The sequence below is a fragment of the Oncorhynchus masou genome, chromosome 18, assembly GCF_036934945.1.
Source record: "Oncorhynchus masou masou isolate Uvic2021 chromosome 18, UVic_Omas_1.1, whole genome shotgun sequence".
Taxonomy (NCBI): domain Eukaryota; kingdom Metazoa; phylum Chordata; class Actinopteri; order Salmoniformes; family Salmonidae; genus Oncorhynchus; species Oncorhynchus masou.
In genome coordinates, this window is record NC_088229.1 from 13,572,398 (window position 1) to 13,595,929 (window position 23,532).

General features: G+C 43.7%; 1 pseudogene; it reads left to right on the forward strand.

Annotated features, from left to right (window-relative positions):
* The first annotated feature begins 756 nt into the window (after window positions 1-756).
* Window positions 757-18,731, forward strand: LOC135504004 (complement C1q-like protein 4; annotated as a pseudogene).
* Window positions 18,732-23,532: the final 4,801 nt, after the last annotated feature.

Genomic DNA, 23,532 nt, shown 5'->3' on the forward strand with positions numbered 1-23,532 from the left:
CATAGAGTTGTCTGAACACTGACTGCAGGTTTTAAACTACAACAGAATTGTCTGAACACTGACTGCAGGTTTTAAACACATAGAATTGTCTGAACACTGACTGCAGGTTTTAAACTACAACATAGAGTTGTCTGAACACTGACTGCAGGTTTTAAATTACAACATAGAGTTGTCTGAACACTGACTGCAGGTTTTACACTACAACATAGAGTTGTCTGAACACTGAATGCAGGTTTTAAACTACAACATAGAGTTGTCTGAACACCGACTGCAGGTTTTAAACTACAACATAGAGCTGTCTGAACACTGACTGCAGGTTTTAAACTACAACATAGAGCTGTCTGAACACTGACTGCAGGTTTTAAACTACAACATAGAGTTGTCTGAACACTGACTGCAGGTTTTAAAGAGTGAAATCCTGCTACCTCCCCATCCCTTTCCCTTCATCACCCCCTCTCTCCTGTTGTTCCTCTCTTCCCTTCTCTCCATCTGCCATCTTCCTTTTCTCTCCCACATTCTACTCATGTTGTCTCAACGGACCCTTCTCTCTTGGCTGCTGACACCTGTTGACCTAGTCTGAGAGCACCACAGACATACAGCAACCAAACCTCTCCATACCTTCCTTCCAGTCTTTCCTATTCTGTCTATCTATAGTCCACCCTGGCACCCGGCACTATTCCGTCTAAGGGGGAGGAGGACTTTCTGACCCTGGCCGCTTCTCGGTTCAGCCGTCGGAAGCGTGCCATCGGAGCCGCCATGGGCGTGGCCATGGTTCTACTCCTCCTGATAGCCATCCCCCTATTGGTTCACACCATGAAAGGGGGAGGAGCTAGCCAAGGAAGTGGTGGTGAGGGGACCCATTATGAGATGCTGGGGAGCTGCAGAATGGTCTGCGACACATATAGTACTGCCCAACCAAGCCAGGAGCTGACAGCCATGTCCCCTCAACCGGAATACCCCGGGCAGAAGAAAACAGGGTACCGCGGGGTCCCTGGGATCCCTGGTCCTCCAGGCGCCCGAGGACCCCCTGGGGAATCAGGCAAGCCAGGGCCACAGGGGCCTCCCGGCCCTGGACCTAACGGTTACTTCCCCTCCTACAGCCCCAAAATCGCCTTTTATGCAGGGCTAAGGAAACAGCACGAGGGCAGCGAGGTGTTGAAGTTTGATGATGTGGTAACCAATGTAGGGAACTACTATGAGCCAAGTACTGGGAAGTTCACCTGTCCTCTACCTGGTATCTACTTCTTCACCTACCATGTTCTGATGAGGGGCGGAGACGGGACCAGCATGTGGGCTGACCTGAAGAAGAACGGACAGGTAGGAGAGAGAGTGTGTGTATGTATATGTGTATGTGTTTGTGCGTGTGTGTGTGTCTGTGTGTATGCGTTTGTTAAAACAACACTTTCATTGACCCTCACCACTGAGCAGTGGTGTAGTGGAGGGTACACACAGCCAGAGTTGGGTAAGTTACTTTCTAAATGCAATCCGTTACAGTTACTAGTTACCTGTCCAAAATTGTAATCAGTAACGTAATGTTTGGATACCCAAACTCAGTAATGTAATCTGAATACTTTCTCCCTTAAGAGGCATTAGAAGAAGACAAAAAGGATCCATCAAATGCATTTGGTGTGTTATCATAGTGGTCTCTGCCTTGTGACTCGCTCAGGTGGAACAAACTTAAACTTTTTTTAATTGAGAAAGCAGAAAGGTGTCATAATATATATTTTTTCTAAATTTTTAAGTAGTAAGTAATCATCTAGTTTTTCTAAATAATTTGTAATCTGATTACAAGATTTTGCTGGCAACGTAACTGATTACAGTTAACGTAAAAAAAAAAATCTGATTACATTTAACTGATTACATGTAATCGATTACTCCCCAACCCTGTACGCAGATATACGTCATGTACCCGCTTATTTTTACTCCCCACAATGCATATCAAAGTTATGTAGTGGAGGTATACGCCGTATTAACTAATGAGGCTAATCAACTATTGTTTCTTCACATTTTCCGTGCAGCAATGTGCACATAAATGTTCCAAAATACAATTTGCGGGAAAACACTGTTCTACTGCACATACAAGCGGCTTCATGTACAGAGATGGAAATATCCGTTAGAGATGTTGGTGATTCTGCTGGTGATTCTCTGATCCACCTCTACGCAGACAACACCATTCTGTATACTGGCCCTTCTTTGGACACTCTAATCTAACCTCTAGATGAGCTTCAATGCCATACAACTCTCCTTCCGTTGCCTCCAACTGCTCTTAAATGCAAGTAAAACTAATGCATGCTCTTCAACTGATCGCTGCCCGCACCTGCCTGCCCGTCCAGCATCTCTACTCTGGACAGTTCTGACTTAGAATATGTGGACAACTACAAATACCTAGGTGTCTGGTTAGACTGTAATCTCTCCTTCCAGACTCACATTAAGAATCTCCAATTCAAAATAAAATCTAGAATCGGCTATCTATTTCGCAACAAAGCCTCCTTCACTCATGCTGCCAAACATACCATCGTAAAACTGACTATCCAACCGATCCTTGACTTCGATGATGTCATTTACAAAATAGCCTCCAATACTCTACTCAGCAAATTGAATGCAGTCTATCACAGTGCCATCAGTTTTGTCAGCGAAGTACCAAATACTACCCACCACTGCAACCTGTATGCTCACGTTGGCTGGCCCTCGCTTCATATTCGTCACCGAACCCACTGGCTCCAGGTCATCTATAAGTCTTTGCTTGCTATGTAAAGCCCCGCCTTATCTCAGCTCACTGGTCATCATAGCAGCACCCACCCGTTGCTTTATCTTGGCCAGGTCGCAGTTGTAAATGAGAACTTGTTCTCAACTGGCCTACCTGGTTAAATAAAGGTGAAAATAAAAAAATAGAGGGGAGACCTAATGACTATTGTTGCTACAATAATACCTCTGGCTGCTCGACAGTGACAGAAAAACTTTAGAACCTGGAGAACGTATGTAAGTCTTTAAAAAAATTGCCTTCACATTTCAATGGTGGGATTTTGGCTATAGGCTACTTTGAAGCAAGGTAAGACTTGCCTCGTAATATGAAGTAAAGCATCCATGTTTCAAACAATTAAGGATCAGGAAAAATATAGCAATGCTAATGACAGACCTAACCATATTCTGGTAGATGGAAAGGTCTTCCCCAAAACTTTAATTACATGTTAATTAGCTACCAAGTAGTCTATGCTTAACTGGCAGAATTATATCATGATTATTTGCATTAATCCATTAATCTAATGTGCTACATAAACACTGCTAACCAAACAACAGTGCGAGGTGCTTGCACAACATTTCAAAGGTTTTTCCCAGACCTCAAAAGCTAGTGGTTAGGATACGGCACGCTCAACGCCGCGGCCCGTGTTCGATTCCCGGTCAGGAAACTACTCTTTGGGGTGGAAGGTAGCTTAGTGGTTAGAGCGTTGGGCCAGTAACCGAAATGTTGCTGGATTGAATCCCCAAGCTAACAAGGTAAAAATCTGACGTTCTGCCACTGAACAAGGCAGTTTACCCACTGTTCCCTGGTTGGCTGTCATTGTAAATAAGATTGTGTTCTTAACTGTCTTGCCTAGTTAAATAAAGGTTTAACCATATTGTTGTGGACAAAATTCAGTTTAGTTGTTTTTCTACAAAAAAGTGTGACTAATTTATCTGTTTCAGTAGGCCTACTGTTAGCCCACTTGCACAGTTCAGCTTGGCTTGGCTTGGCTTGACTGTGAAAGACCAATACAGGGTTTATCATTCTAGTTCAACAGTGTATGTCACTGTTTCTCACAAAATGTTTCACACAGGGAGCCTTTCCTTCAGGCCATTTGGAAAAATGTAAAAACCTTTTAGAGTATACCCACTTCTCCAGGCACCACTACACCACTGCCTCTGATTCTCACTTTCATCTTCGCTATACAATATTTCAACTCTTTTCTCTGTATATATCAATGATGTTGCTCTTGCTGCGGGCGATTCCCTGATCCACCTCTACGCAGACGACACCATTCTATATACTTCCGGCCCGTCCTTGGACACTGTGCTATCTAACCTCCAAATGAGCTTCAATGCCATACAACACTCCTTCCGTGGCCTCCAACTGCTCTTAAACGCTAGTAAAACCAAATGCATGCTTTTCAACCGATCGCTGCCTGCACCCGCATGCCCGACGAGCATCACCACCCTGGATGGTTCCGACCTTGAATATGTGGATATCTATAAGTACCTAGGTGTCTGGCTAGACTGTAAACTCTCCTTCCAGACTCATATCAAACATCTCCAATCGAAAATCAAATCAAGAGTCGGCTTTCTATTCCGCAACAAAGCCTCCTTCACTCACGCCGCCAAACTTACCCTAGTAAAACTGACTATCCTACCGATCCTCGACTTCAGCGATGTCATCTACAAAATTGCTTCCAACACTCTACTCAGCAAACTGGATGCAGTTTATCACAGTGCCATCCGTTTTGTCACTAAAGCACCTTATACCACCCACCACTGCGACTTGTATGCTCTAGTCGGCTGGCCCTCGCTACATATTCGTCGCCAGACCCACTGGCTCCAGGTCATCTACAAGTCCATGCTAGGTAAAGCTCCGCCTTATCTCAGTTCACTGGTCACGATGGCAACACCCATCCGTAGCACGCGCTCCAGCAGGTGTTTCTCACTGATCATCCCTAAAGCCAACACCTCATTTGTCCGCCTTTCGTTCCAGTACTCTGCTGCCTGTGACTGGAACGAATTGCAAAAATCCCTGAAGTTGGAGACTTTCATCTCCCTCACCAACTTCAAACATGTGCTATCTGAGCAGCTAACCGTTCGCTGCAGCTGTACATAGTCTATTGGTAAATAGCCCACCCATTTTCACCTACCTCATCCCCATACTGTTTTAATTTATTTACTTTTCTGCTCTTTTGCACACCAGTATCTCTACCTGTACATGACCATCTGATCATTTATCACTCCAGTGTTAATCTGCAAAATTGTAATTATTCACCTACCTCCTCATGCCTTTTGCACACAATGTATATAGACTCCCCTTTTTTTCTACTGTGTTATTGACTTGTTAATTGTTTACTCCATGTGTAACTCTGTGTTGTCTGTTCACACTGCTATGCTTTATCTTGGCCAGGTCGCAGTTGCAAATGAGAACTTGTTCTCAACTAGCCTACCTGGTTAAATAAAGGTGAAATAAAAAATACAAAAATAAATAAAAAAGAGTATACCCACTTCTCCAGGCAAACACTACACCACTGCCTCTGATTCTCACTTTCACCTTCGCTATACAACATTTAGAGTATACCCACTTCTCCAGGCAAACACTACACCACTGCCTCTGATTCTCATTTTCACCTTCGCTATACAACATTTAGGGTATACCCACTTCTCCAGACACCACTACACCACTGCCTCTGATTCTCACCTTCACCTTCGCTATACAACATTTAGAGTATACCTACTTCTCCAGACACCACAATACCACTGCCTCTGATTCTCACTTTCACCTTCGCTATACAACATTTGTCCCTTTTAATTCACATCACATTCCTCTGCATCTGTGGGAAGCAGCAACACGGTAGCAAAATATAGATTGAAGAAAATATTTTCCATCATTAGGGAGAAGTGATGCTTCACACTTTAAAATCACAGCTACTAATATTTGCATTTCCACCAGTCATAACTAAATGACGAGTGGCAGTATGCTGCCGTCTAATTAGTAGGTATTATACACCAGGGTTGTATCCCAAATGGCACCTTATTCCCTACATAGTGCACTACTTTTGACCAGAACTCTATGAGCCCTAAAGTAGTGCACTATAAAGGGAATAGGGTGCCATTTGGGACACAGGTTGTCACCTCAGATAGATACTGTAGATAAATAATGAAAGAGAAACTGACAGGCCACTCATCCATCGGTCCCTCATTCTCTCTTTCCCCTGGTACTAATTAAAGACAGAGTGGCTGATTGGGGGGAAGAGGAAAATAAGAGGGTTAGGATAAATCACTTTAATTTGAGGACTTTAACACAACTATGTTTTCATATGAATTCATCAGTCACCACACTGACACGTTACCATTCAGTCATCTGTGTGGCTTTTTTAGGCGCTGGGATAAAGTGGATAAATAAGGTGATCTAAATCTTATTCATTTTTAAATGTGTCTAAATCCTGTATTTGTGTTTAGCAAACTCAGAAAGAGCTAACACATGATATTTAAGATACCTACCTGGCTTCTGCTTTGTGTCATCCTATATTGTCATTCCAGTCATCTCATCATTCCATTAAATCATTCATAACTCTTAGATTAGATCCCCTGAAATAACTCTCCCCCCATATCCCCACTTCCCCCTCTACCTCCCTCTCATTCCTCTACCACCCTCTACTCCCAAATGCCCCACTTCCCTCTACCCCCCTTCTCCTCCACTCATACTGCCCTCTACCTCCTCTCCTTCTTGTCCATTGATTGTCCATTAATTAGAGCTTCACTCAAGTAAATGATTTAACCTCACAGAGAGACCCAGGTCAACACCCAAACCACGCTTCTCCCTTGGTGCTGCATTAGAATTACAACTCATTACTCATAATGTATTCCTGGTGCTAACATATGTCTTTGTCCTGATTGTGTCTTCATTCTGATTTGGCCCATATTTGTAGACAAGTGTTGACGATCAAAAAACTGATTCTGATTCTGATCAAACCCTCCCGACCAACTCCGGAGATAGTCAGGCACACATTGTGTCTGGATATCTTACAAGTGTAGACGGATCTGGACAGTGAAACCGTTTAATCATAATTTTCCCGCCTTGTAAAATCCTTGACATGTGCCACCATCTAACTATGACATCAATATGTGACTTAACATTTTAAAAAGGAATATTATTTTTAAAGAATGTGTGTCAAATAATTTTCATGCAGGGAGGGGCCTGGAAATCTGGTCACAGTGTGGGCACAGAGAACAGATAAGAGAAACATTTTAATACCGTGTTTAGATGCAAATCTGAAAATGTGGGCACAATCAGTATGTGGAAAAGATCAGGACCAAGGATGCATTTTGGCACCAGGTATAAACAGGGCTTCTGTTTCCAGACAGTTGCTAATGAATTTGTAAATCTATCAATGCCTCAGTTATTTTACATGCTCTGGTCAGTGACTCAGTGTCCATATGGTAGTTTCTAAATGAGATTCAGGTCACGGAGACTACAGCCAGTCAGCCAGCCAGGGTGAGGTTCAGTTAATCCCTGTGTGGCTGTCCAGTGTCCACTCTAAGGTAGATTGATTAAGCGTGTGTGTGTGTGTGTGTGTGTGTGTGTGTGTGTGTGTGTGTGTGTGTGTGTGTGTGTGTGTGTGTGTGTGTGTGTGTGTGTGTGTGTGTGTGTGTGTGTGTGTGTGTGTGTGTGTGTGTGTGTGTGTGTGTGTGTGTGTGTGTGTGTGTGTGTGTGTGTGTGTGTGTGTGTGTGTGTGTCTGTGTGTGGGTGTGGAGGGGGTTCTATGGAGCTATGGCTATGGTGCCCTTACAGTTATAAAAATGAAGAATAAGAACACCTTAAGAACCCCCTCCCCCCTTTTGGCCTCAGAACAGGATCAATTCATCAGGGCATGGACTCTACCATGTGCCGAAAGCATTCCAAGGGGATGCTGGTCCATGTTGACTTTAATGCTCCCCACAGTTGTGTCAAGTTGGCTGGCAGTATATATATATATATATATATATATATATATATATATATATATTATATATATATATATATTATTGTTGTTGCTTATAGACATGTATATGTGTGTGTGTGTGTGTGTGTGTGTGTGTGTGTGTGTGTGTGTGTGTGTGTGTGTGTGTGTGTGTGTGTGTGTGTGTGTGTGTGTGTGTGTGTGTGTGTGTGTGTGTGTGTGTGTTGTGTATATGTATATGTATATATATATATATATATATATATATATATATATATATATGTCTATAAGCAACAACAATAACAATAATTGATTGATTGTCATCTCTAAAGGTTAGCTTGTCATTCTGCTAGACATCCTGTAGTGACAAGCCAATATCACATTAGCATCTGGTGTTGCTGTGACTTCCCATTGACAGACAGCATATGTCATCCCCCTCATTATTTTGGGCAGGGTGTTTTTCCCCTCAGGCATAGTCGGAGGAAGGCTGCAGTTAGAAACGTTGGCACTTGGCCACTTTTGATTTCCACTAAAACACAAAGAAGGAGTATCCAACACTACTATATTATTTTATAAGGTATTTAACATTATGTATTATATAAAGTATAATTGTTGGGAGCAGGGGCTTTTATTGTAGCAATATCGCTCCAATATGTTGAAGGTTTATTAATGTAAGTCTGCTACTTTTGCTCGTAATGGTGAACAGAGAGACAGAGATATGTGAGGGAGGTATGGTAGGATTATGAAGGAGATAAATGTGAAGGTGGGGACTGAGATGGAGCAATAGAAAGAGATTAGAACAACCCATGAAAGAGCTGGCCACTCCCCCAGAGAAGCCAGCAGAACAGCCCATGAAAGAGCTGGCCACTCCCCCAGAGAAGCCAGCAGAACAGCCCACACCAGATCCTGACCACAGCAGAACAGACAAATGACTCCCTCCTAGCAACCCCATGAAAACCCCTCGACACCCACTGAGGACACACAAAAACCACAGATTGTACTCCTTATGGACTTGAATTGGAAATAAATACCAGAAAATGAAGTTTTCCGCAAACACACAGCGGCTAAACTGGTGCCCAAATAGTCAGCGCGCCCTCACCTGTTATCGGTGAATCTCAGTAAGACAAAAATAATGGTGTTCCAAAAAAGTTCCAATATCCAGTACAACAAATACAAATTCAATCTAGACACCGTTGCCCTATCGCACACAAAGAACTATACCTACCTCGGCCTCAACATTAACACCACTGGTAACTTCCACAAGACTGTGAACAATTGTTTTATTTTACCTTTATTTTTTATTTTATTTTTATTTCACCTTTATTTAACCAGGTAGGCAAGTTGAGAACAAGTTCTCATTTACAATTGCGACCTGGCCAAGATAAAGCAAAGCAGTTCGACAGGTACAACGACACACAGAGTTACACATGGAGCAAAACAAACATACAGTCAATAATACAGTATAAACAAGTCTATATACGATGTGAGCAAATGAGGTGAGATAAGGGAGGAAAAGGCAAAAAAAGGCCATGGTGGCAAAGTAAATACAATATAGCAAGTAAAACACTGGAATGGTAGATTTGCAATGGAAGAATGTGTAAAGTAGAAATAAAAATAATGGGGTGCAAAGGAGAAAAATAAATAAATAAAATAAAATAAATACAGTAGGGAAAGAGGTAGTTGTTTGGGCTAAATTATAGGTGGGCTATGTACAGGTGCAGTAATCTGTGAGCTGCTCTGACAGCTGGTGCTTAAAGCTAGTGAGGGAGATAAGTGTTTCCAGTTTCAGAGATTTTTGTAGTTCGTTCCAGATCTAAGAGACAAGGCAAGTAGGGCCTTCTAAGACATCAAAAGGAACATAAAACTCACTTCTCAAATAGGATCTGTGTAAAAATACTTCAATAAGTTATAAAACCCTTTTCTCTCTGTTGTTATGAGGTCTGGAGTTCACTCACCAATCAAGAATTTGCAAAATCCCAAACAATGCATTCAGTGCAGAATTAGGACTATACCAGATAGTTATCAACATCCAGAAAAGAGCTGTTAAATTCTACAACCACCTAAAAGGAAGCGATGCCCACACATTCCACCACAAAGCCCTCACCTCCAGAGAGACAAACCTAGAGAAAAGTCCCCTCAGCTAGGTGGTTCTGGGGCTCTGTTCACAAAGACAAACACGAACACAAACAGACCGCACAGAGCCCCAGGACAACAACACAATTAGACCCAACCAAATGATGAGAAAGCAAAAATATAATCATTTGACACACTAGAAAGAATAAAACAACAACCAGAGCAAACTAGAATGCTATTTGGCCCTAAGCAGAGAGGACACAGTGGCAGAACACCTGACCACTGTGACTGACCCAAAATTAAGAAAATTCTTGACTATGTAGAGACTCAGTAAGCATTGCTTTGCCTTGCCGTAGGCAGACCTGGCTCTCAAGAGAAGACAGGCTATGTGCACACTGCCCAAAAATGAAGTGAAACTGAGCTGCACTTCCTAACCTCCTGCCAAATGTTTGACCACATTAGAGATACATATTTACCACAGATCGCAGAGACCCACAAAGAATTTGAAAACAAATCAAACATTGCTAAACTCCCATATCTGTTAGGCGAAATACCACAGTGTGCAAACACTGCAGCAAGATTTGTGGCCCGTTGCCATGAGAAAAGGACAACCAGTGGAGCACAAACAACATTTAATACCATCAATAACAACATTTAATACCATCAATAACAACATTTAATACCATCAATAACAACATTTAATACCATCAATAACAACATTTAATACCATCAATAACAACATTTAATACCACCTATAACAACATTTAATACCATCAATAACAACATTTAATATCACCAATAACAACATTTAATACCACCAATAACAACATTTAATACCACCAATAACATTTAATACCACCAATATTTCTCTGTTTATTTGTACTACAACTATTTGCACATTATTGAAATACTGTACATAGCTCATAATATAACACTTGAAATGTCTTTATCTTTTTGAAATGAATTTTGAATTTTTAGTTTTCTGTTGATGTTGTTTTGTGTCTCTTCACTTTTGTTCATTGTTTATTTCACTTGCTTTGGCAATGTAAACACATTTCCCATGCCAATAAATCCTCTTTGAATTGAATTGAGAGAGAGAGAGAGAGAGAGAGAGAGAGAGAGAGAGAGAGAGAGAGAGAGAGAGAGAGAGAGAGAGAGAGAGAGAGAGAGAGGGACAAAGAGAGAGAGAGAGAGACAAGAAAAAGAGAGATCAACAGGGAGATGGAGATGGCCAGGGGAGGGGGAATGAGCTCCTCCATGTGTGGCCGCCACACTGAGCTGATCCTGGGGCTGTGAGGAGAAAGAAGGCCCGTGGGGGCCAGCATAGAGCCTGGGGCTGTCTCTCTTGTCTCTGGCTAGCCCTGGCCCTTTCATTACAGGGCTTCTGGTAAACGGGCCTGGGAGGGAGGGAGGAGACAGAGACAGACAAGGATAGATGAAATGAGAATCTGAAAAAAGAAGGGGCAGAGGGATTTTTTTTTAAATTAACTTTTATTTAACTAAGAAAGTCAGTTAAGAGCAAATTATTATTTACAATGAGAGCCTACCCCAGCCAATTGCACACCACCATATGGGACTCACGATCAGAACAGATGTGATGCAGCCTGGATTTGAACCAGGGACTGCAGTGATGCCTCTTGCTCTGAGATGCAGTGCATTAGACTGCTGCGCCACTCGGGAGCAACTCAGTAGCCATTCGGGAGGTGGGGCTAGGGTAATAAACTGATCAAGCACGGCTATTCTGTGAGACCGGCAGGGAGATGTGCGGGTATACAAAGTCCTCTTTTTATCTATGGTGCCTTGGTTCACTGGTAATAAAACTGACAGGATTCATTGGCTGTGATGTACTGACCTCTTAGAGGGAAGACAATAGAAAAGTAGCTCTTAAACTCTCTCTCTTTCTGCCGCACATGGCAAGGCAAGAGAGAGAGAGAGATGATAGCGGGGTGAACAGGCAGTGGCTAGGGTGGTTGTTGTCCTTGATGATTATTTTTGGCCTTCCTTTGACATCGGGTGCTGTAGGGCAGGTATTTTTTTTTTTTTGCAGTCAACAGTCAACAGTTTCCTGTGTGTATCAAGAATGGTCAATAACCCAAAGGACATCCAGCCAACTTGACACAACTGTGAGAAGCATTGGAGTCAACATGGGACAGCATCCCTGTGAAACGCTTTCGATACCTTGTAGAGACGAATTGAGGCTGTTCTGGGGGCAAAAGCTTGAGGTGAAACTCAATATTCAGAAGGTGTTCCTAATGTTTGGTATGTATGTAATTACTATGGCAAGAAAGATCAAAAGACGTCTATTTTGAGAGATTTATATTACATAATCATGACCTCTTTTGTTGGTTGTCTCGAAGTATGAAATACAGGTTAAATCACAGGTTATAACAATTTCTACAGAAAACCCAGCGATTTGAGCTCACATATTGAAATCCATTACAAGGAGAGAAGCACAGAGTACAGCCAGAGTCAGAGCTTCCTTAGCTACAATACCCTAAAGGCTAATTATAATACATTTCAGCAGCTCTACCATGTCCATGTCTGGACCCCAAATAACACCCTATTCCCTTTATAGTGCACTACTTTAAGCCAGGGCCCATACGGCTGTGGTCAAAATTAGTACACTATGTAGTAGTATCACATTTTCATTTCACTTCATTAATACGGTTTGATTTGTTTGCTATTTGGGAAGCACACCATGTCACTTCTTTCTGGAGTTAATACTGGTTCTGGTCATTACAGAGTGGCCGTGTGAAACCACTTTCATGTTATCTATTAAAAGACTATAAATTACTGGTTAAAAAGACCCAGGGAAAGATTAAATCGGAGGCAATGAAGTTCTCTCCTCTCTGCACAGTATAATCTCCATTTGTCCTCTTTGAACATTTGATATAATATGCATCGTCCATACCACGATCACCACAGTCCATTACTTCCAGATAATGTACAGGGCGTCAGCGGGGTGGGGCATCCCTTACATACCAGTTGTGTCACGACAGTGATATAACATACATATCATTGGTATTCCTTGTTTATGACAAAATTCCAAGGAACCACCCAGCTGCAGATGGTCAACATTTGGTTCCTTGGAAGTTGTCTGGAGTGTACTTTCTCCCCTTTTGGTTTCCCATTGGGTCTGGGAACAAAGCTATAAGTTTCTTGACCAGTAAAACTGAAAGGAAGTTAACATTTTGCCTGTTCTGGGAACGTTCATTTTTAGGTTGCAGGGAGGTTCTGGGAACGTTTTACTCTGGTTGCCTCACAGTTTTCCTGGGGGGGTTTATTAAGGTTTTGAGAACAGAAATTATAGGGTATTTGGAGGTAATTAAATAACATTCTGAGAACACGTTTCAATAAGACTTTTAATAATACTGCTAGCTTATTTTGGATGAACTGTTTTGAACTACAAGCACTAAATTGCTTAGACATTATTCATGTAAACACATTTATTTCAATTAGAATTTTGCATCAGTGAGATGTGAATATATGACCTTCTGTTCGCTATCCATGGAATAAGTCCACTGCACTACAAGAATGGAGTTAGCATGCTATGTTTGTTTTTCACTTGTACAAAGCTGTGTATTTTAGTCTACTTAAACACCCATTTCAAAGAAACCAGCACTCATTATGATCAGGTGTGAACACACTTAACAAGATAGAGGATAGAGAGAGTTTTGTTGACGCTGAGAACAGAATGTACAAAACACTAGGAACACCTTACTAGTATTGAGTTGCACCCACCTTTGCCTCAATTTGTCACGGCATGGACTTTATTTCCCTTTCTACAAGGTATCGAAAGCGTTCCCCACAGGGATGCTGGTCCATGTTGAGTACAATGCTTTCCACAGTTGTGTCATGTTGGCTGGATCTCCTTTGGGTGGTGAACCATTCTTGATACAATGAGGGAACTGTGGAGTCCACTGTGAAAAATCCAGCAACGTTGCAGTTCTTCACACAAACCAGATCCACACTCTCACCAGATCCACGCTCTCACCAGATCCACGCTCTCACCAGATCATGTCTCACCAGATCATGTCTCACCAGATCCACGCTCTCACCAGATCATGTCTCACCAGATCATGTCTCACCAGATCCACACTCTCACCAGATCATGTTTCACCAGATCATGTCTCACCAGATCCACGCTCTCACCAGATCATGTCTCACCAGATCCACGCTCTCACCAGATCATGTCTCACCAGATCCACGCTCTCACCAGATCGTGTCTCACCAGATCCACGCTCTCACCAGATCGTGTCTCACCAGATCCACGCTCTCACCAGATCGTGTCTCACCAGATCCACGCTCTCACCAGATCGTGTCTCACCAGATCCACGCTCTCACCAGATCGTGTCTCACCAGATCTTTCACCAGTCTCACCAGATCCACGCTCTCACCAGATCATGTCTCACCAGATCCACGCTCTCACCAGATCGTGTCTCACCAGATCGTGTCTCACCAGATCACGCTCTCACCAGCGCGTGTCTCACCAGATCCACGCTATCACCAGATCTAAGATACATGGTTCTCAGATCGTTATGTGCTTGCTGAGCAGGGAAGGATTTCGGACCAGAAAAATGAGGGGTTAGGGGACATGTTGCATTTAACAAGTATAGCATGACATATTACAGCTCCATGATCTATTATAAAACATAGCTGCATTAGCATAGATAAGGCAATTGCAAATGTGGTAGAATGTTAAATAGCAAATCTTTATTTCTTTAAATGGCAATAGCAGAGAAAACACTGCTGTCACCATCATAACTATATCATAACCTGACAGCACCATGTCACCACCATAACCTCTAACTTCAACCACACTTCATGTCCCCTAACAGCAATAAGGAAACCTACCACTAAAACAGACACAAATATCCCCTGGAGGAATCACATCCCAGTCTTTGAATTCATTAATTAGTATACCGATTTCACCTAATTCAAACAGACATCGATAATTAGTAGACAAATGCAACGTCTAGGCAATGTTTAGAGCCATTCTCTTGTTCTCTCTCTAATGCCTTATGCACTTGTCTGGACACCGTGAAATGTTCAGTGTGTGGGTGTCTATATATCTGTCCTGTGGTGTTATCTCAGTCTGGCCCTCACAACACTCACCTCCCTATTGCCTCGTCCCTCAGCCCACTGTCTACCAACCTCCATTAACACATCTATCTTCCTCTCCTCTCGTCCACTGATCTCTCTCTCTCTTTCTCTGTTCCTCTTCCTTTCTGTTTCTCTGTTGACCAACTTGTCTTGTTTTGTCATCCTTTAACCGTCATGCTTTGTGAGGTTTTGCATCTCGGTCATGTTTCATTTTTCTCTGGTCCTCCATTCCCCTGGCTCACTGTATGATGGACTATCTTTCCTTTATTATGTCCCTCTGACAGCCCACAGAGCAACACAGTGTTAGAAAGGATGGACAAAAACCCTTTCAAACTTACACAACAGCCCCTCTCAACAAGCCTGTTAATACGCTGACATGGTCTGTTGAGTTTGACTTACACAGAATGTGGGACCAGTGTTCAGGAATCAGTGTTCTTTTGTTAGAGGGCCCGCCTTGAGATTGGAAGGTTGGGGGTTCAATCCCGTGTTGAGTCATACCAAAGTGGGACCCGGTGCCTCTCTGGTTGGCACTCAGCATTAACGAGATGGATTGTGGGTAAGGCTCAATGGGCCATTCTGGCTTAGACAAGGCTTACTTTCTAATGATTAGTCAGCAATGTACTTAGCATATATATATCAGAATGCACCTTGTTTGGGAGAAGGACATAAGGGCTCATACATGCTTATAAAGCATTATTATACTTGTCAGATTTATGTAAAGTGTTACCAATGGCACAGTAAAGTCGCGTGATTGAGTGACATGAAGTTAGTTGAGCTGCAGATCATACTCTGTGCCTGTCGTGTCGTGTCTTGGAGATATGTGTCGGTCGTCTGGGGGGCTGACAGAGATTGAGTGGTCTATGCTCAGCACTCACACCGTGGCTGCCTAGACATGAAGCCTGACAGATAGATACAAGGTCATTTAGGCCACTGACGCCAGACAGTCAGTATGTCTATGGAGTTGAGATATAAATCTTACATACTCACTCCTCTTTTTAAGACTGTAATTGTGTAGCTTTCCGTCAGAGTATGACATCACCTGGTTGGTTAGTGTGCTGACAGGTCCCAGACTGCACTATCTGACAGGTCCTTGTACAGACTGCACTGGATAAACAGACGGATTGGGATCTAACCTCTGACCTCTTCCTCGATCACAACCATATTGTCTGTTATTCTTTAGCAGAGGACGCAGAGCTGATCACACACCCTGTTATTGGTCCTCAGAGGACGCAGAGCTGATCACACACCCTGTTATTGGTCCTCAGAGGAGCTGATCACACACCCGCAGAGCTGATCACACACCCTGTTATTGGTCCTCAGAGGACGCAGAGACACAGAGTCCTGATCACACACCCTGTTATTGATCACACACCCTGGTTATTGGTCCTCAGAGGACGCAGAGCTGATCACACATCCTGTTATTGGTCATCAGAGGACTGTTATTGGTCATCAGAGCTGATCACACATCCTGTTATTGGTCCTCAGAGGACTGATCACACACCCTGTTATTGGTCCTCAGAGGAGAGCTGATCACACACCCTGTTATTGGTCCTCAGAGGACACAGAGCTGATCACACACCCTGTTATTGGTCATCAGAGAGCTGCTGTTGCTGTGGATGTGGCTCTCAGACCTGTGTAATGAAGCAGAAGGCTGATTGGCTAGTGTAGAATAGATGAGGGGTTCATAGGGGACAATGGGTAGTCTACAGCAGTGGTCACCATCCTTTTCTGAGTGAAGATCACTTTCGCAGTCAAAAAGCAAGCTGAAATCTACCGCTCAGAATTGAAACATGACATAAAATGACATGAACCTAATAAAAACGGTTCTGTAGGAGGTTTGGGCAGTAGGCCTAATACATGATCACAGCATATTAACTATATAATTGGCCTGACAATATTGTTCTTCTCAAACCATATTAGATTTAAAAACTACAGCTTTGATAACAAAATAGGTCAATTGGTGTAGCACTTGTGAGGCACAGCTGAGCATAAATTGAAATAATTTGCATTCTTAATTTACTGGACTTGATGCTACCTGCATCGGATGGTCATGATGCTTTCAAGACAACTGGGAACTTGAAGAAAATAAACTAGGTCAAATCATGACATCAGTGATCTTCAGGTCAGAAGGTCGGAGCTCTAGAAAGATGCCAAACTTTCCAACTTGGTATTCCAAGTTGGATGACCTATCATGAGGTAGGACAATTCTGTGGATATATTGAAGCAACATCTCAAGACATCAGTCAGGAAGTTAAAGCTTGGTCGCATATGGGTTTTCCAAATGGACAGTGACCCCAAGCATACTTCCAAAGTTGTGGCAAAATGGCTTAAAGACAACAAAGTCAAGGTATTGGAGTGTCCATCACAAAGCCCTGACCTCAATCCCATAGAAAATATGTGGGCAGAACAGAAAAAGCGTGTGCAAGGAAGGAGGCCTACAAACCTGACTCAGTTACACCAGCTCTGTCAGGAGGAATGGGCCAAAATTCACCCAACTTATTGTGGGAATCTTGTAGAAGGCTACCCGAAACGTTGGACCAAAGTTAAACAATATAAAGGCAATGCTACCAAATACTAATGTGTATGTACTAATGTGTATGAGTGTGTGTAAACTTCTGACCCACTGGGAATGTGATGAAATAAATAATTCTCTCTACAATTATTCTGACATTTCACATTCTTAAAATTAAGTGGTGATCCTAACTGACCTAAAACAGGGAATTTGTCAGAAATTGTGAAAAACTGAGTTCAAATGAATTTGGCTAAGGTTTATGTAAACTTCCGATTTCAACTGAACATGACAAAATGCTAATAATAATAAAAACGCAGGGCTATTAATAGCCTACATCTGGCTACTCATTCATTGTAGCTGCAGCACGAGTGGAAGTAGGGAGAAGCGCGTTTTATATTTTGTAATAGTGTTGATTAAAAACAGTTTTGACAGTGCTGAATAAAAACTTAGACATGAACTCACTCAAAACAGTCTCTCTCAGGTCATGATTTTAAAAGTTATTAAATCTCACGTAGGCTAGTATCAAACTAATGAAATGTTTGGCGATCGATCTGGAATGCCTTGAAGATCAACCAGTGGATCGCGATCGACCGGTTGGTGACCACTGGTCTACAGGGATGGAAGTCAGGCAGCCAGGCAGTCAGGTCTAGAAACAGCAACAGTATCTCCCCCAGCAGCTGTTGACCTGCTGCTTATGATGTAAATGCCCTAGCGCTAATAGCAGAGCTCAATGTGCATGGTATTGAGTGTCTCGCTGTGTCCCAAATGGCACCCTATTTCCTTTATAGTGCACCACTTTTGACCAGGGCCTATAGTGCACTAATAGGGAGATATTTGGGATGCATCCACTGTGTCCAACCCAGTCTGAGCCTCCTTCCATTTGCATGCTGGTGGGGAGCTCAGTCTGTATTGACCCGCAGGCAGTGGATCTTTACTTGTTTCTTAACACATTTAATTGGGTTTACTCGTGTGGACACGGACACACAAACGCATTAATTAAGTTACTATTACAAAGCAGGAGGGGTTTGCCCATTGTAAAGCTATAACCTTGATGGTTTCAACACATGACATTTGCTCTGTCTGTCTGTCTGTCTGTCTGTCTGTCTGTCTGTCTGTCTGTCTGTCTGTCTGTGTGTGTGTCTGTCTGTGTGTGTCTGTGTGTGACAGGTGTCTGTCTGTCTGTCTGCCATCGCCTGTCAGGATGCGGACTGTCAGAACTCTGACTGTCTGTCGTCTAACAGTGTGATCCTGCATCTAGACGTGTCTGGGGTCTGTCTGGTGTCTGTGTACAGCTGGACGGAGGGAAGGTCCATGGAGGAAACACCAACAAATACAGCACATTCTCTGGGTTCCTCATCTACCCTGACTGACTGACTGAATTGACCAACTGGACTGACTGACCTTCACAACTTTAAAAGACAAGAGAGGCTGTGGGTTGACTGCAGGAGCTGAAGGCAACACAGACGGATGCAGACAAACACACACAAACACACACACTCTGGGTTCCTCATCTACCCACACACACACACACTGGACACACACACACACACAAACACACATACACAGGAGCTATACACACAGATATACACACACACACACACACACACACACACACACACACACACACACACACACACACACACACACACACACACACACACACACACACACACACATACATACATAAAAAACGTGCATACATACAGTGCCCGTCTAAAGTTTGGACACACCTACTCATTCAAGGGTTTTTCTTTATTTTTACTATTTTCTAAATTGTAGAATAATAGTGAGACATGAAAATTATGAAATAACTCATATGGAATCATGTAGTAACCTAAAAGGTGTTAAACAAATGAACATATATTTATATTTTAAATTCTTCAAAGTAGCCACCCTTTGCCTTGATTACAGCTTTGCACACTCTTGCTTCACTTGGAATGCTTTTCTAACCGTCTTGAAGAAGCTCCCACATATGCTGAGCACTTGTTGGCTGCTTTTCCTTCACTCTGCGGTCCAATTCATCCCAAACCATCTCAAGTCGGTTGAGGTAGGGTAATTGTGGAGGCCAGGTCATCTGATGCAGCACTCCATCACTCTCCTTCTTGGTCAAATAGCTCTTACACAGCCTGGAGGTGTGTTGGGTCATTGTCCTGTTGAAAAACAAATGACAGTCCAACTAAGAGCAAACCAGATGTGATGGCGTATCACTACAGAATGCTGTGGTAGCCATGCTGGTTAAGTGTGCCTTGAATTCTAAATACATCACAGACAGTTTCACCAGAAAAGCACTCCCACACCATCACACCTCCTCCTCCATGCTTCACGGTGGGAACCACACTTTGAGAGATCATCTGTTCACCTACTCTGCGTCTCACAAAATTTGGACTCATTAGACCAAAGGACTACTGGTCTAATGTCCATTGCTCATGTTTCTTGCTCAAGCAAGTCTCTTCTTCTTATTGGTGTTCTTTAGTAGTGGATCTTTGCAGTAATTCGACCATGAAGACCTGATTCACTGAGCCTCCTCTGAACAATTGATGTTGAGATGTGTCTGTTACTTGAACTCTGTGAAGCATTTATTTGGACTGCAATTTCTGAGGCTGGTAACTCTAATTAACTTATCCTCTGCAGTAGAGGTAACTACTCTGGGTCTTCCTTTCCTATGGCGGTCCTCATGAGAGACAGTTTGATCATAGTGCTTGATGGTTTTTGTGACTGCAATTGAAGAAACGTTCAAAGTTTTTGAAATGTTCCGGATTGACTGACCTTCATGTCTTAAAGTAATGATGGACTGTTGTAATGATGGACACCTGTTAATTGAAATGCATTCCAGGTGACTACCTAATGAAGCTGGTTGAGAGAATGCCAAGAGTGTGCAAAGCTGTCATCAAGGCAAAGGGTGGCTACTTTGAAGAATCTCAAATCTAAAATATATTTTGATTTGTTTTATACTTTTTTGGTTACTACATGATTCCATATGTGATATTTCATAGTTATGATGTCTTCACTACAATGTAGAAAATAGTAAAAATAAAGAAAAATTGAATGTGTATGTGTGTCCAAACTTTTGATTGGTACTGTATGTACATACATTCATGCAGTACATGCATACACACACTAAACACTCTCCTGTACAACTGCTCTCTCTTTCTCACACACACACACACACACACACACACACACACACACACACACACACACACACACACACACACACACACACACACACACACACACACACACACACACACACACACACACACACACACACACACACACACAGAAATGACAGCACACTGAAAGGACATGGACTGACTGAGTGTGGCTTTTCAAATGAAAGAAGTGTTTTATGAACACATGAATTGTGTTATTGAGCCAATCATGACCAAGTGCATTTACTGACCCCTCATGTGTGTGGAAATATGGACATCAGAACATGTACAGAATAGGTGTGCAAAAGGTTGCATTAAAATATACAGCATATTCAATGTCACGTCTACTTACATTGTTGTACATACAGTTTAACTAAGAGAATCAGTCCTACCCATTGAGCATTCTGAGTGTGACCAAAGGTTGTGAATGTGTGAATCAAGACTGGGTTAGCCTACTGAGTTAAAGCCAAGGCATTAGCTCTGGGAGCCAACACAAATTTCCAGAGTTCAATTTCCGCTACATTTCGCCCCCTTCTGACCCAGTCGACAGTTCAGTAGTTCACACTGTTAAGTCACTGTGATATGTCCCAATAACATCATCCAACTGTTTCAAAATAAAAGCTCCCTGCTGTTTCAAAATAAAAGTCCCCTGCTTTTTCAAAATAAAATACTCCTTTATTATTATTATTATTTATAATCCCTGTTCATAATTTAGGCCAGAAGAGTCTTACTCTACTACATGGAGACAGTTTTGTTTTTTATGATTAATTGTTGCTTGATTTTCAGCTATAAAAAAACAAGGAAGGACATAAATAAAACTGAAAACACAGATAACAAATAAACACGAAGAGAGAATTCAAAATAAACCACATATGGTCACAGATGGTTGACCTTCTTTAACCATCAAACCATGAGGCTGAGGGAGGACACCATCACACCATGAGGCTGAGGGAGGACACCATCACACCATGAGGCTGAGGGAGGACACCATCACACCATCACACAATGAGGCTGAGGGAGGACACCATCACACCATGAGGCTGAAGAAGGACACCATCACACCATGAGGCTGAGGGAGGAAGGACACCATCACACCATGAGGCTGAGGAAGGACACCATCACACCATGAGGCTGAGGGAGGACACCATCACACCATGAGGCTGAGGAAGGACACCATCACCCCATGAGGCTGAGGGAGGACACCATCACACCATGAGGCTGAGGTAGGACACCATCACACCATGAGGCTGAGGGAGGACACCATCACACCATGAGGCTGAGGGAGGACACCATCACACCATGAGGCTGAGGGAGGACACCACACCATGATGGTGAGGAAGGACACCATCACACCATGATGGTGAGGAGGACACATCACACCATGATGGTGAGGGAGGACACCATCACACCATGATGGTGAGGAAGGACACCATCACACCATGATGCTGAGGGAGGACACCATCACACCATGAGGCTGAGGAGGACACCATGAGGCTGAAGGAGGACACCATCACACCATGAGGCTGAAGGAGGACACCATCACACCATGAGGCTGAAGGAGGACACCATCACACCATCTGAGGGAGGACACATCACACCATGATGGTGGCTGAGGGAGGACACCATCACACCATGAGGCTGAGGGAGGACACCATCACACCATGAGGCTGAGGGAGGACACCATCACACCATGATGGTGAGGAAGGATCACACCATGATGGTGAGGGATCACACCATCACACCATGAGGCTGAGGGAGGACACCATCACACCATGAGGCTGAAGGAGGACACCATCACACCATGAGGCTGAGGGAGGACACCATCACACCATGAGGCTGAGGGAGGACACCATCACACCATGAGGCTGAGGGAGGACACCATCACACCATGAGGCTGTGGGAGGACACCATCACACCATCATCACACCATGAGGTTGAGGAAGGACACACCATGATGCTGAGGAAGAACACCATCACACCATGAGGCTGAGGGTGGACACCATCACACCATGAGGCTGAGGGAGGACACCATCACACCATGATGGTGAGGGAGGACACCATCACACCATGAGGCTGAGGGAGGACACCATCACACCATGAGGCTGAGGGAGGACACCATCACACCATGAGGCTGAGGGAGGACACCATCACACCATGATGGTGAGGGAGGACACCATCACACCATGAGGCTGAGGGAGGACACCATCACACCATGAGGCTGAGGAGGACACCATCACACCATGAGGCTGAGGGAGGACACCATCACACCATGAGGCTGAGGACACCATCACACCATGAGGTGAGGAAGGACACCATCACACCATGAGGCTGAGGAGGACACCATCACACCATGATGGCTGAGGAGGACACCATCACACCATGAGGCATGAGGGAGGACACCATCACACCATGAGGCTGACACCATCACACCATGAGGCTGAGGAGGACACCATCACACCATGAGGCTGAGGACACCATCACACCATGAGGCTGAGGAGGACACCATCACACCATGAGGCTGAGGGAGGACACCATCACACCATGAGGCTGAGGGAGGACACCATGAGGGAGGACACCATCACACCATGAGGCTGAGGCTGAGGGAGGACACCATCACACCATGATGAGGAAGGACACCATCACACCATGAGGCTGAGGGAGGACACCATCACACCATGAGGCTGAGGAGGACACCATCACACCATGAGGCTGAGGAGGACACCATCACACCATGAGGCTGAGGAGGCTGAAGGAGGACACCATCACACCATGAGGCTGAGGGAGGACACCATCACACCATGAGGCTGAGGGAGGACACCATCACACCATGAGGCTGAGGAGGACACCATCACACCATGAGGCTGAGGGAGGACACCATCACACCATGAGGCTGAGGGAGGACACCATCACACCATGAGGCTGAGGGAGGACACCATCACACCATGATGAGAAGCTGAGGCTGAGGGAGGACACCATCACACCATGAGGCTGAAGGACACCATCACACCATGGGAGGACA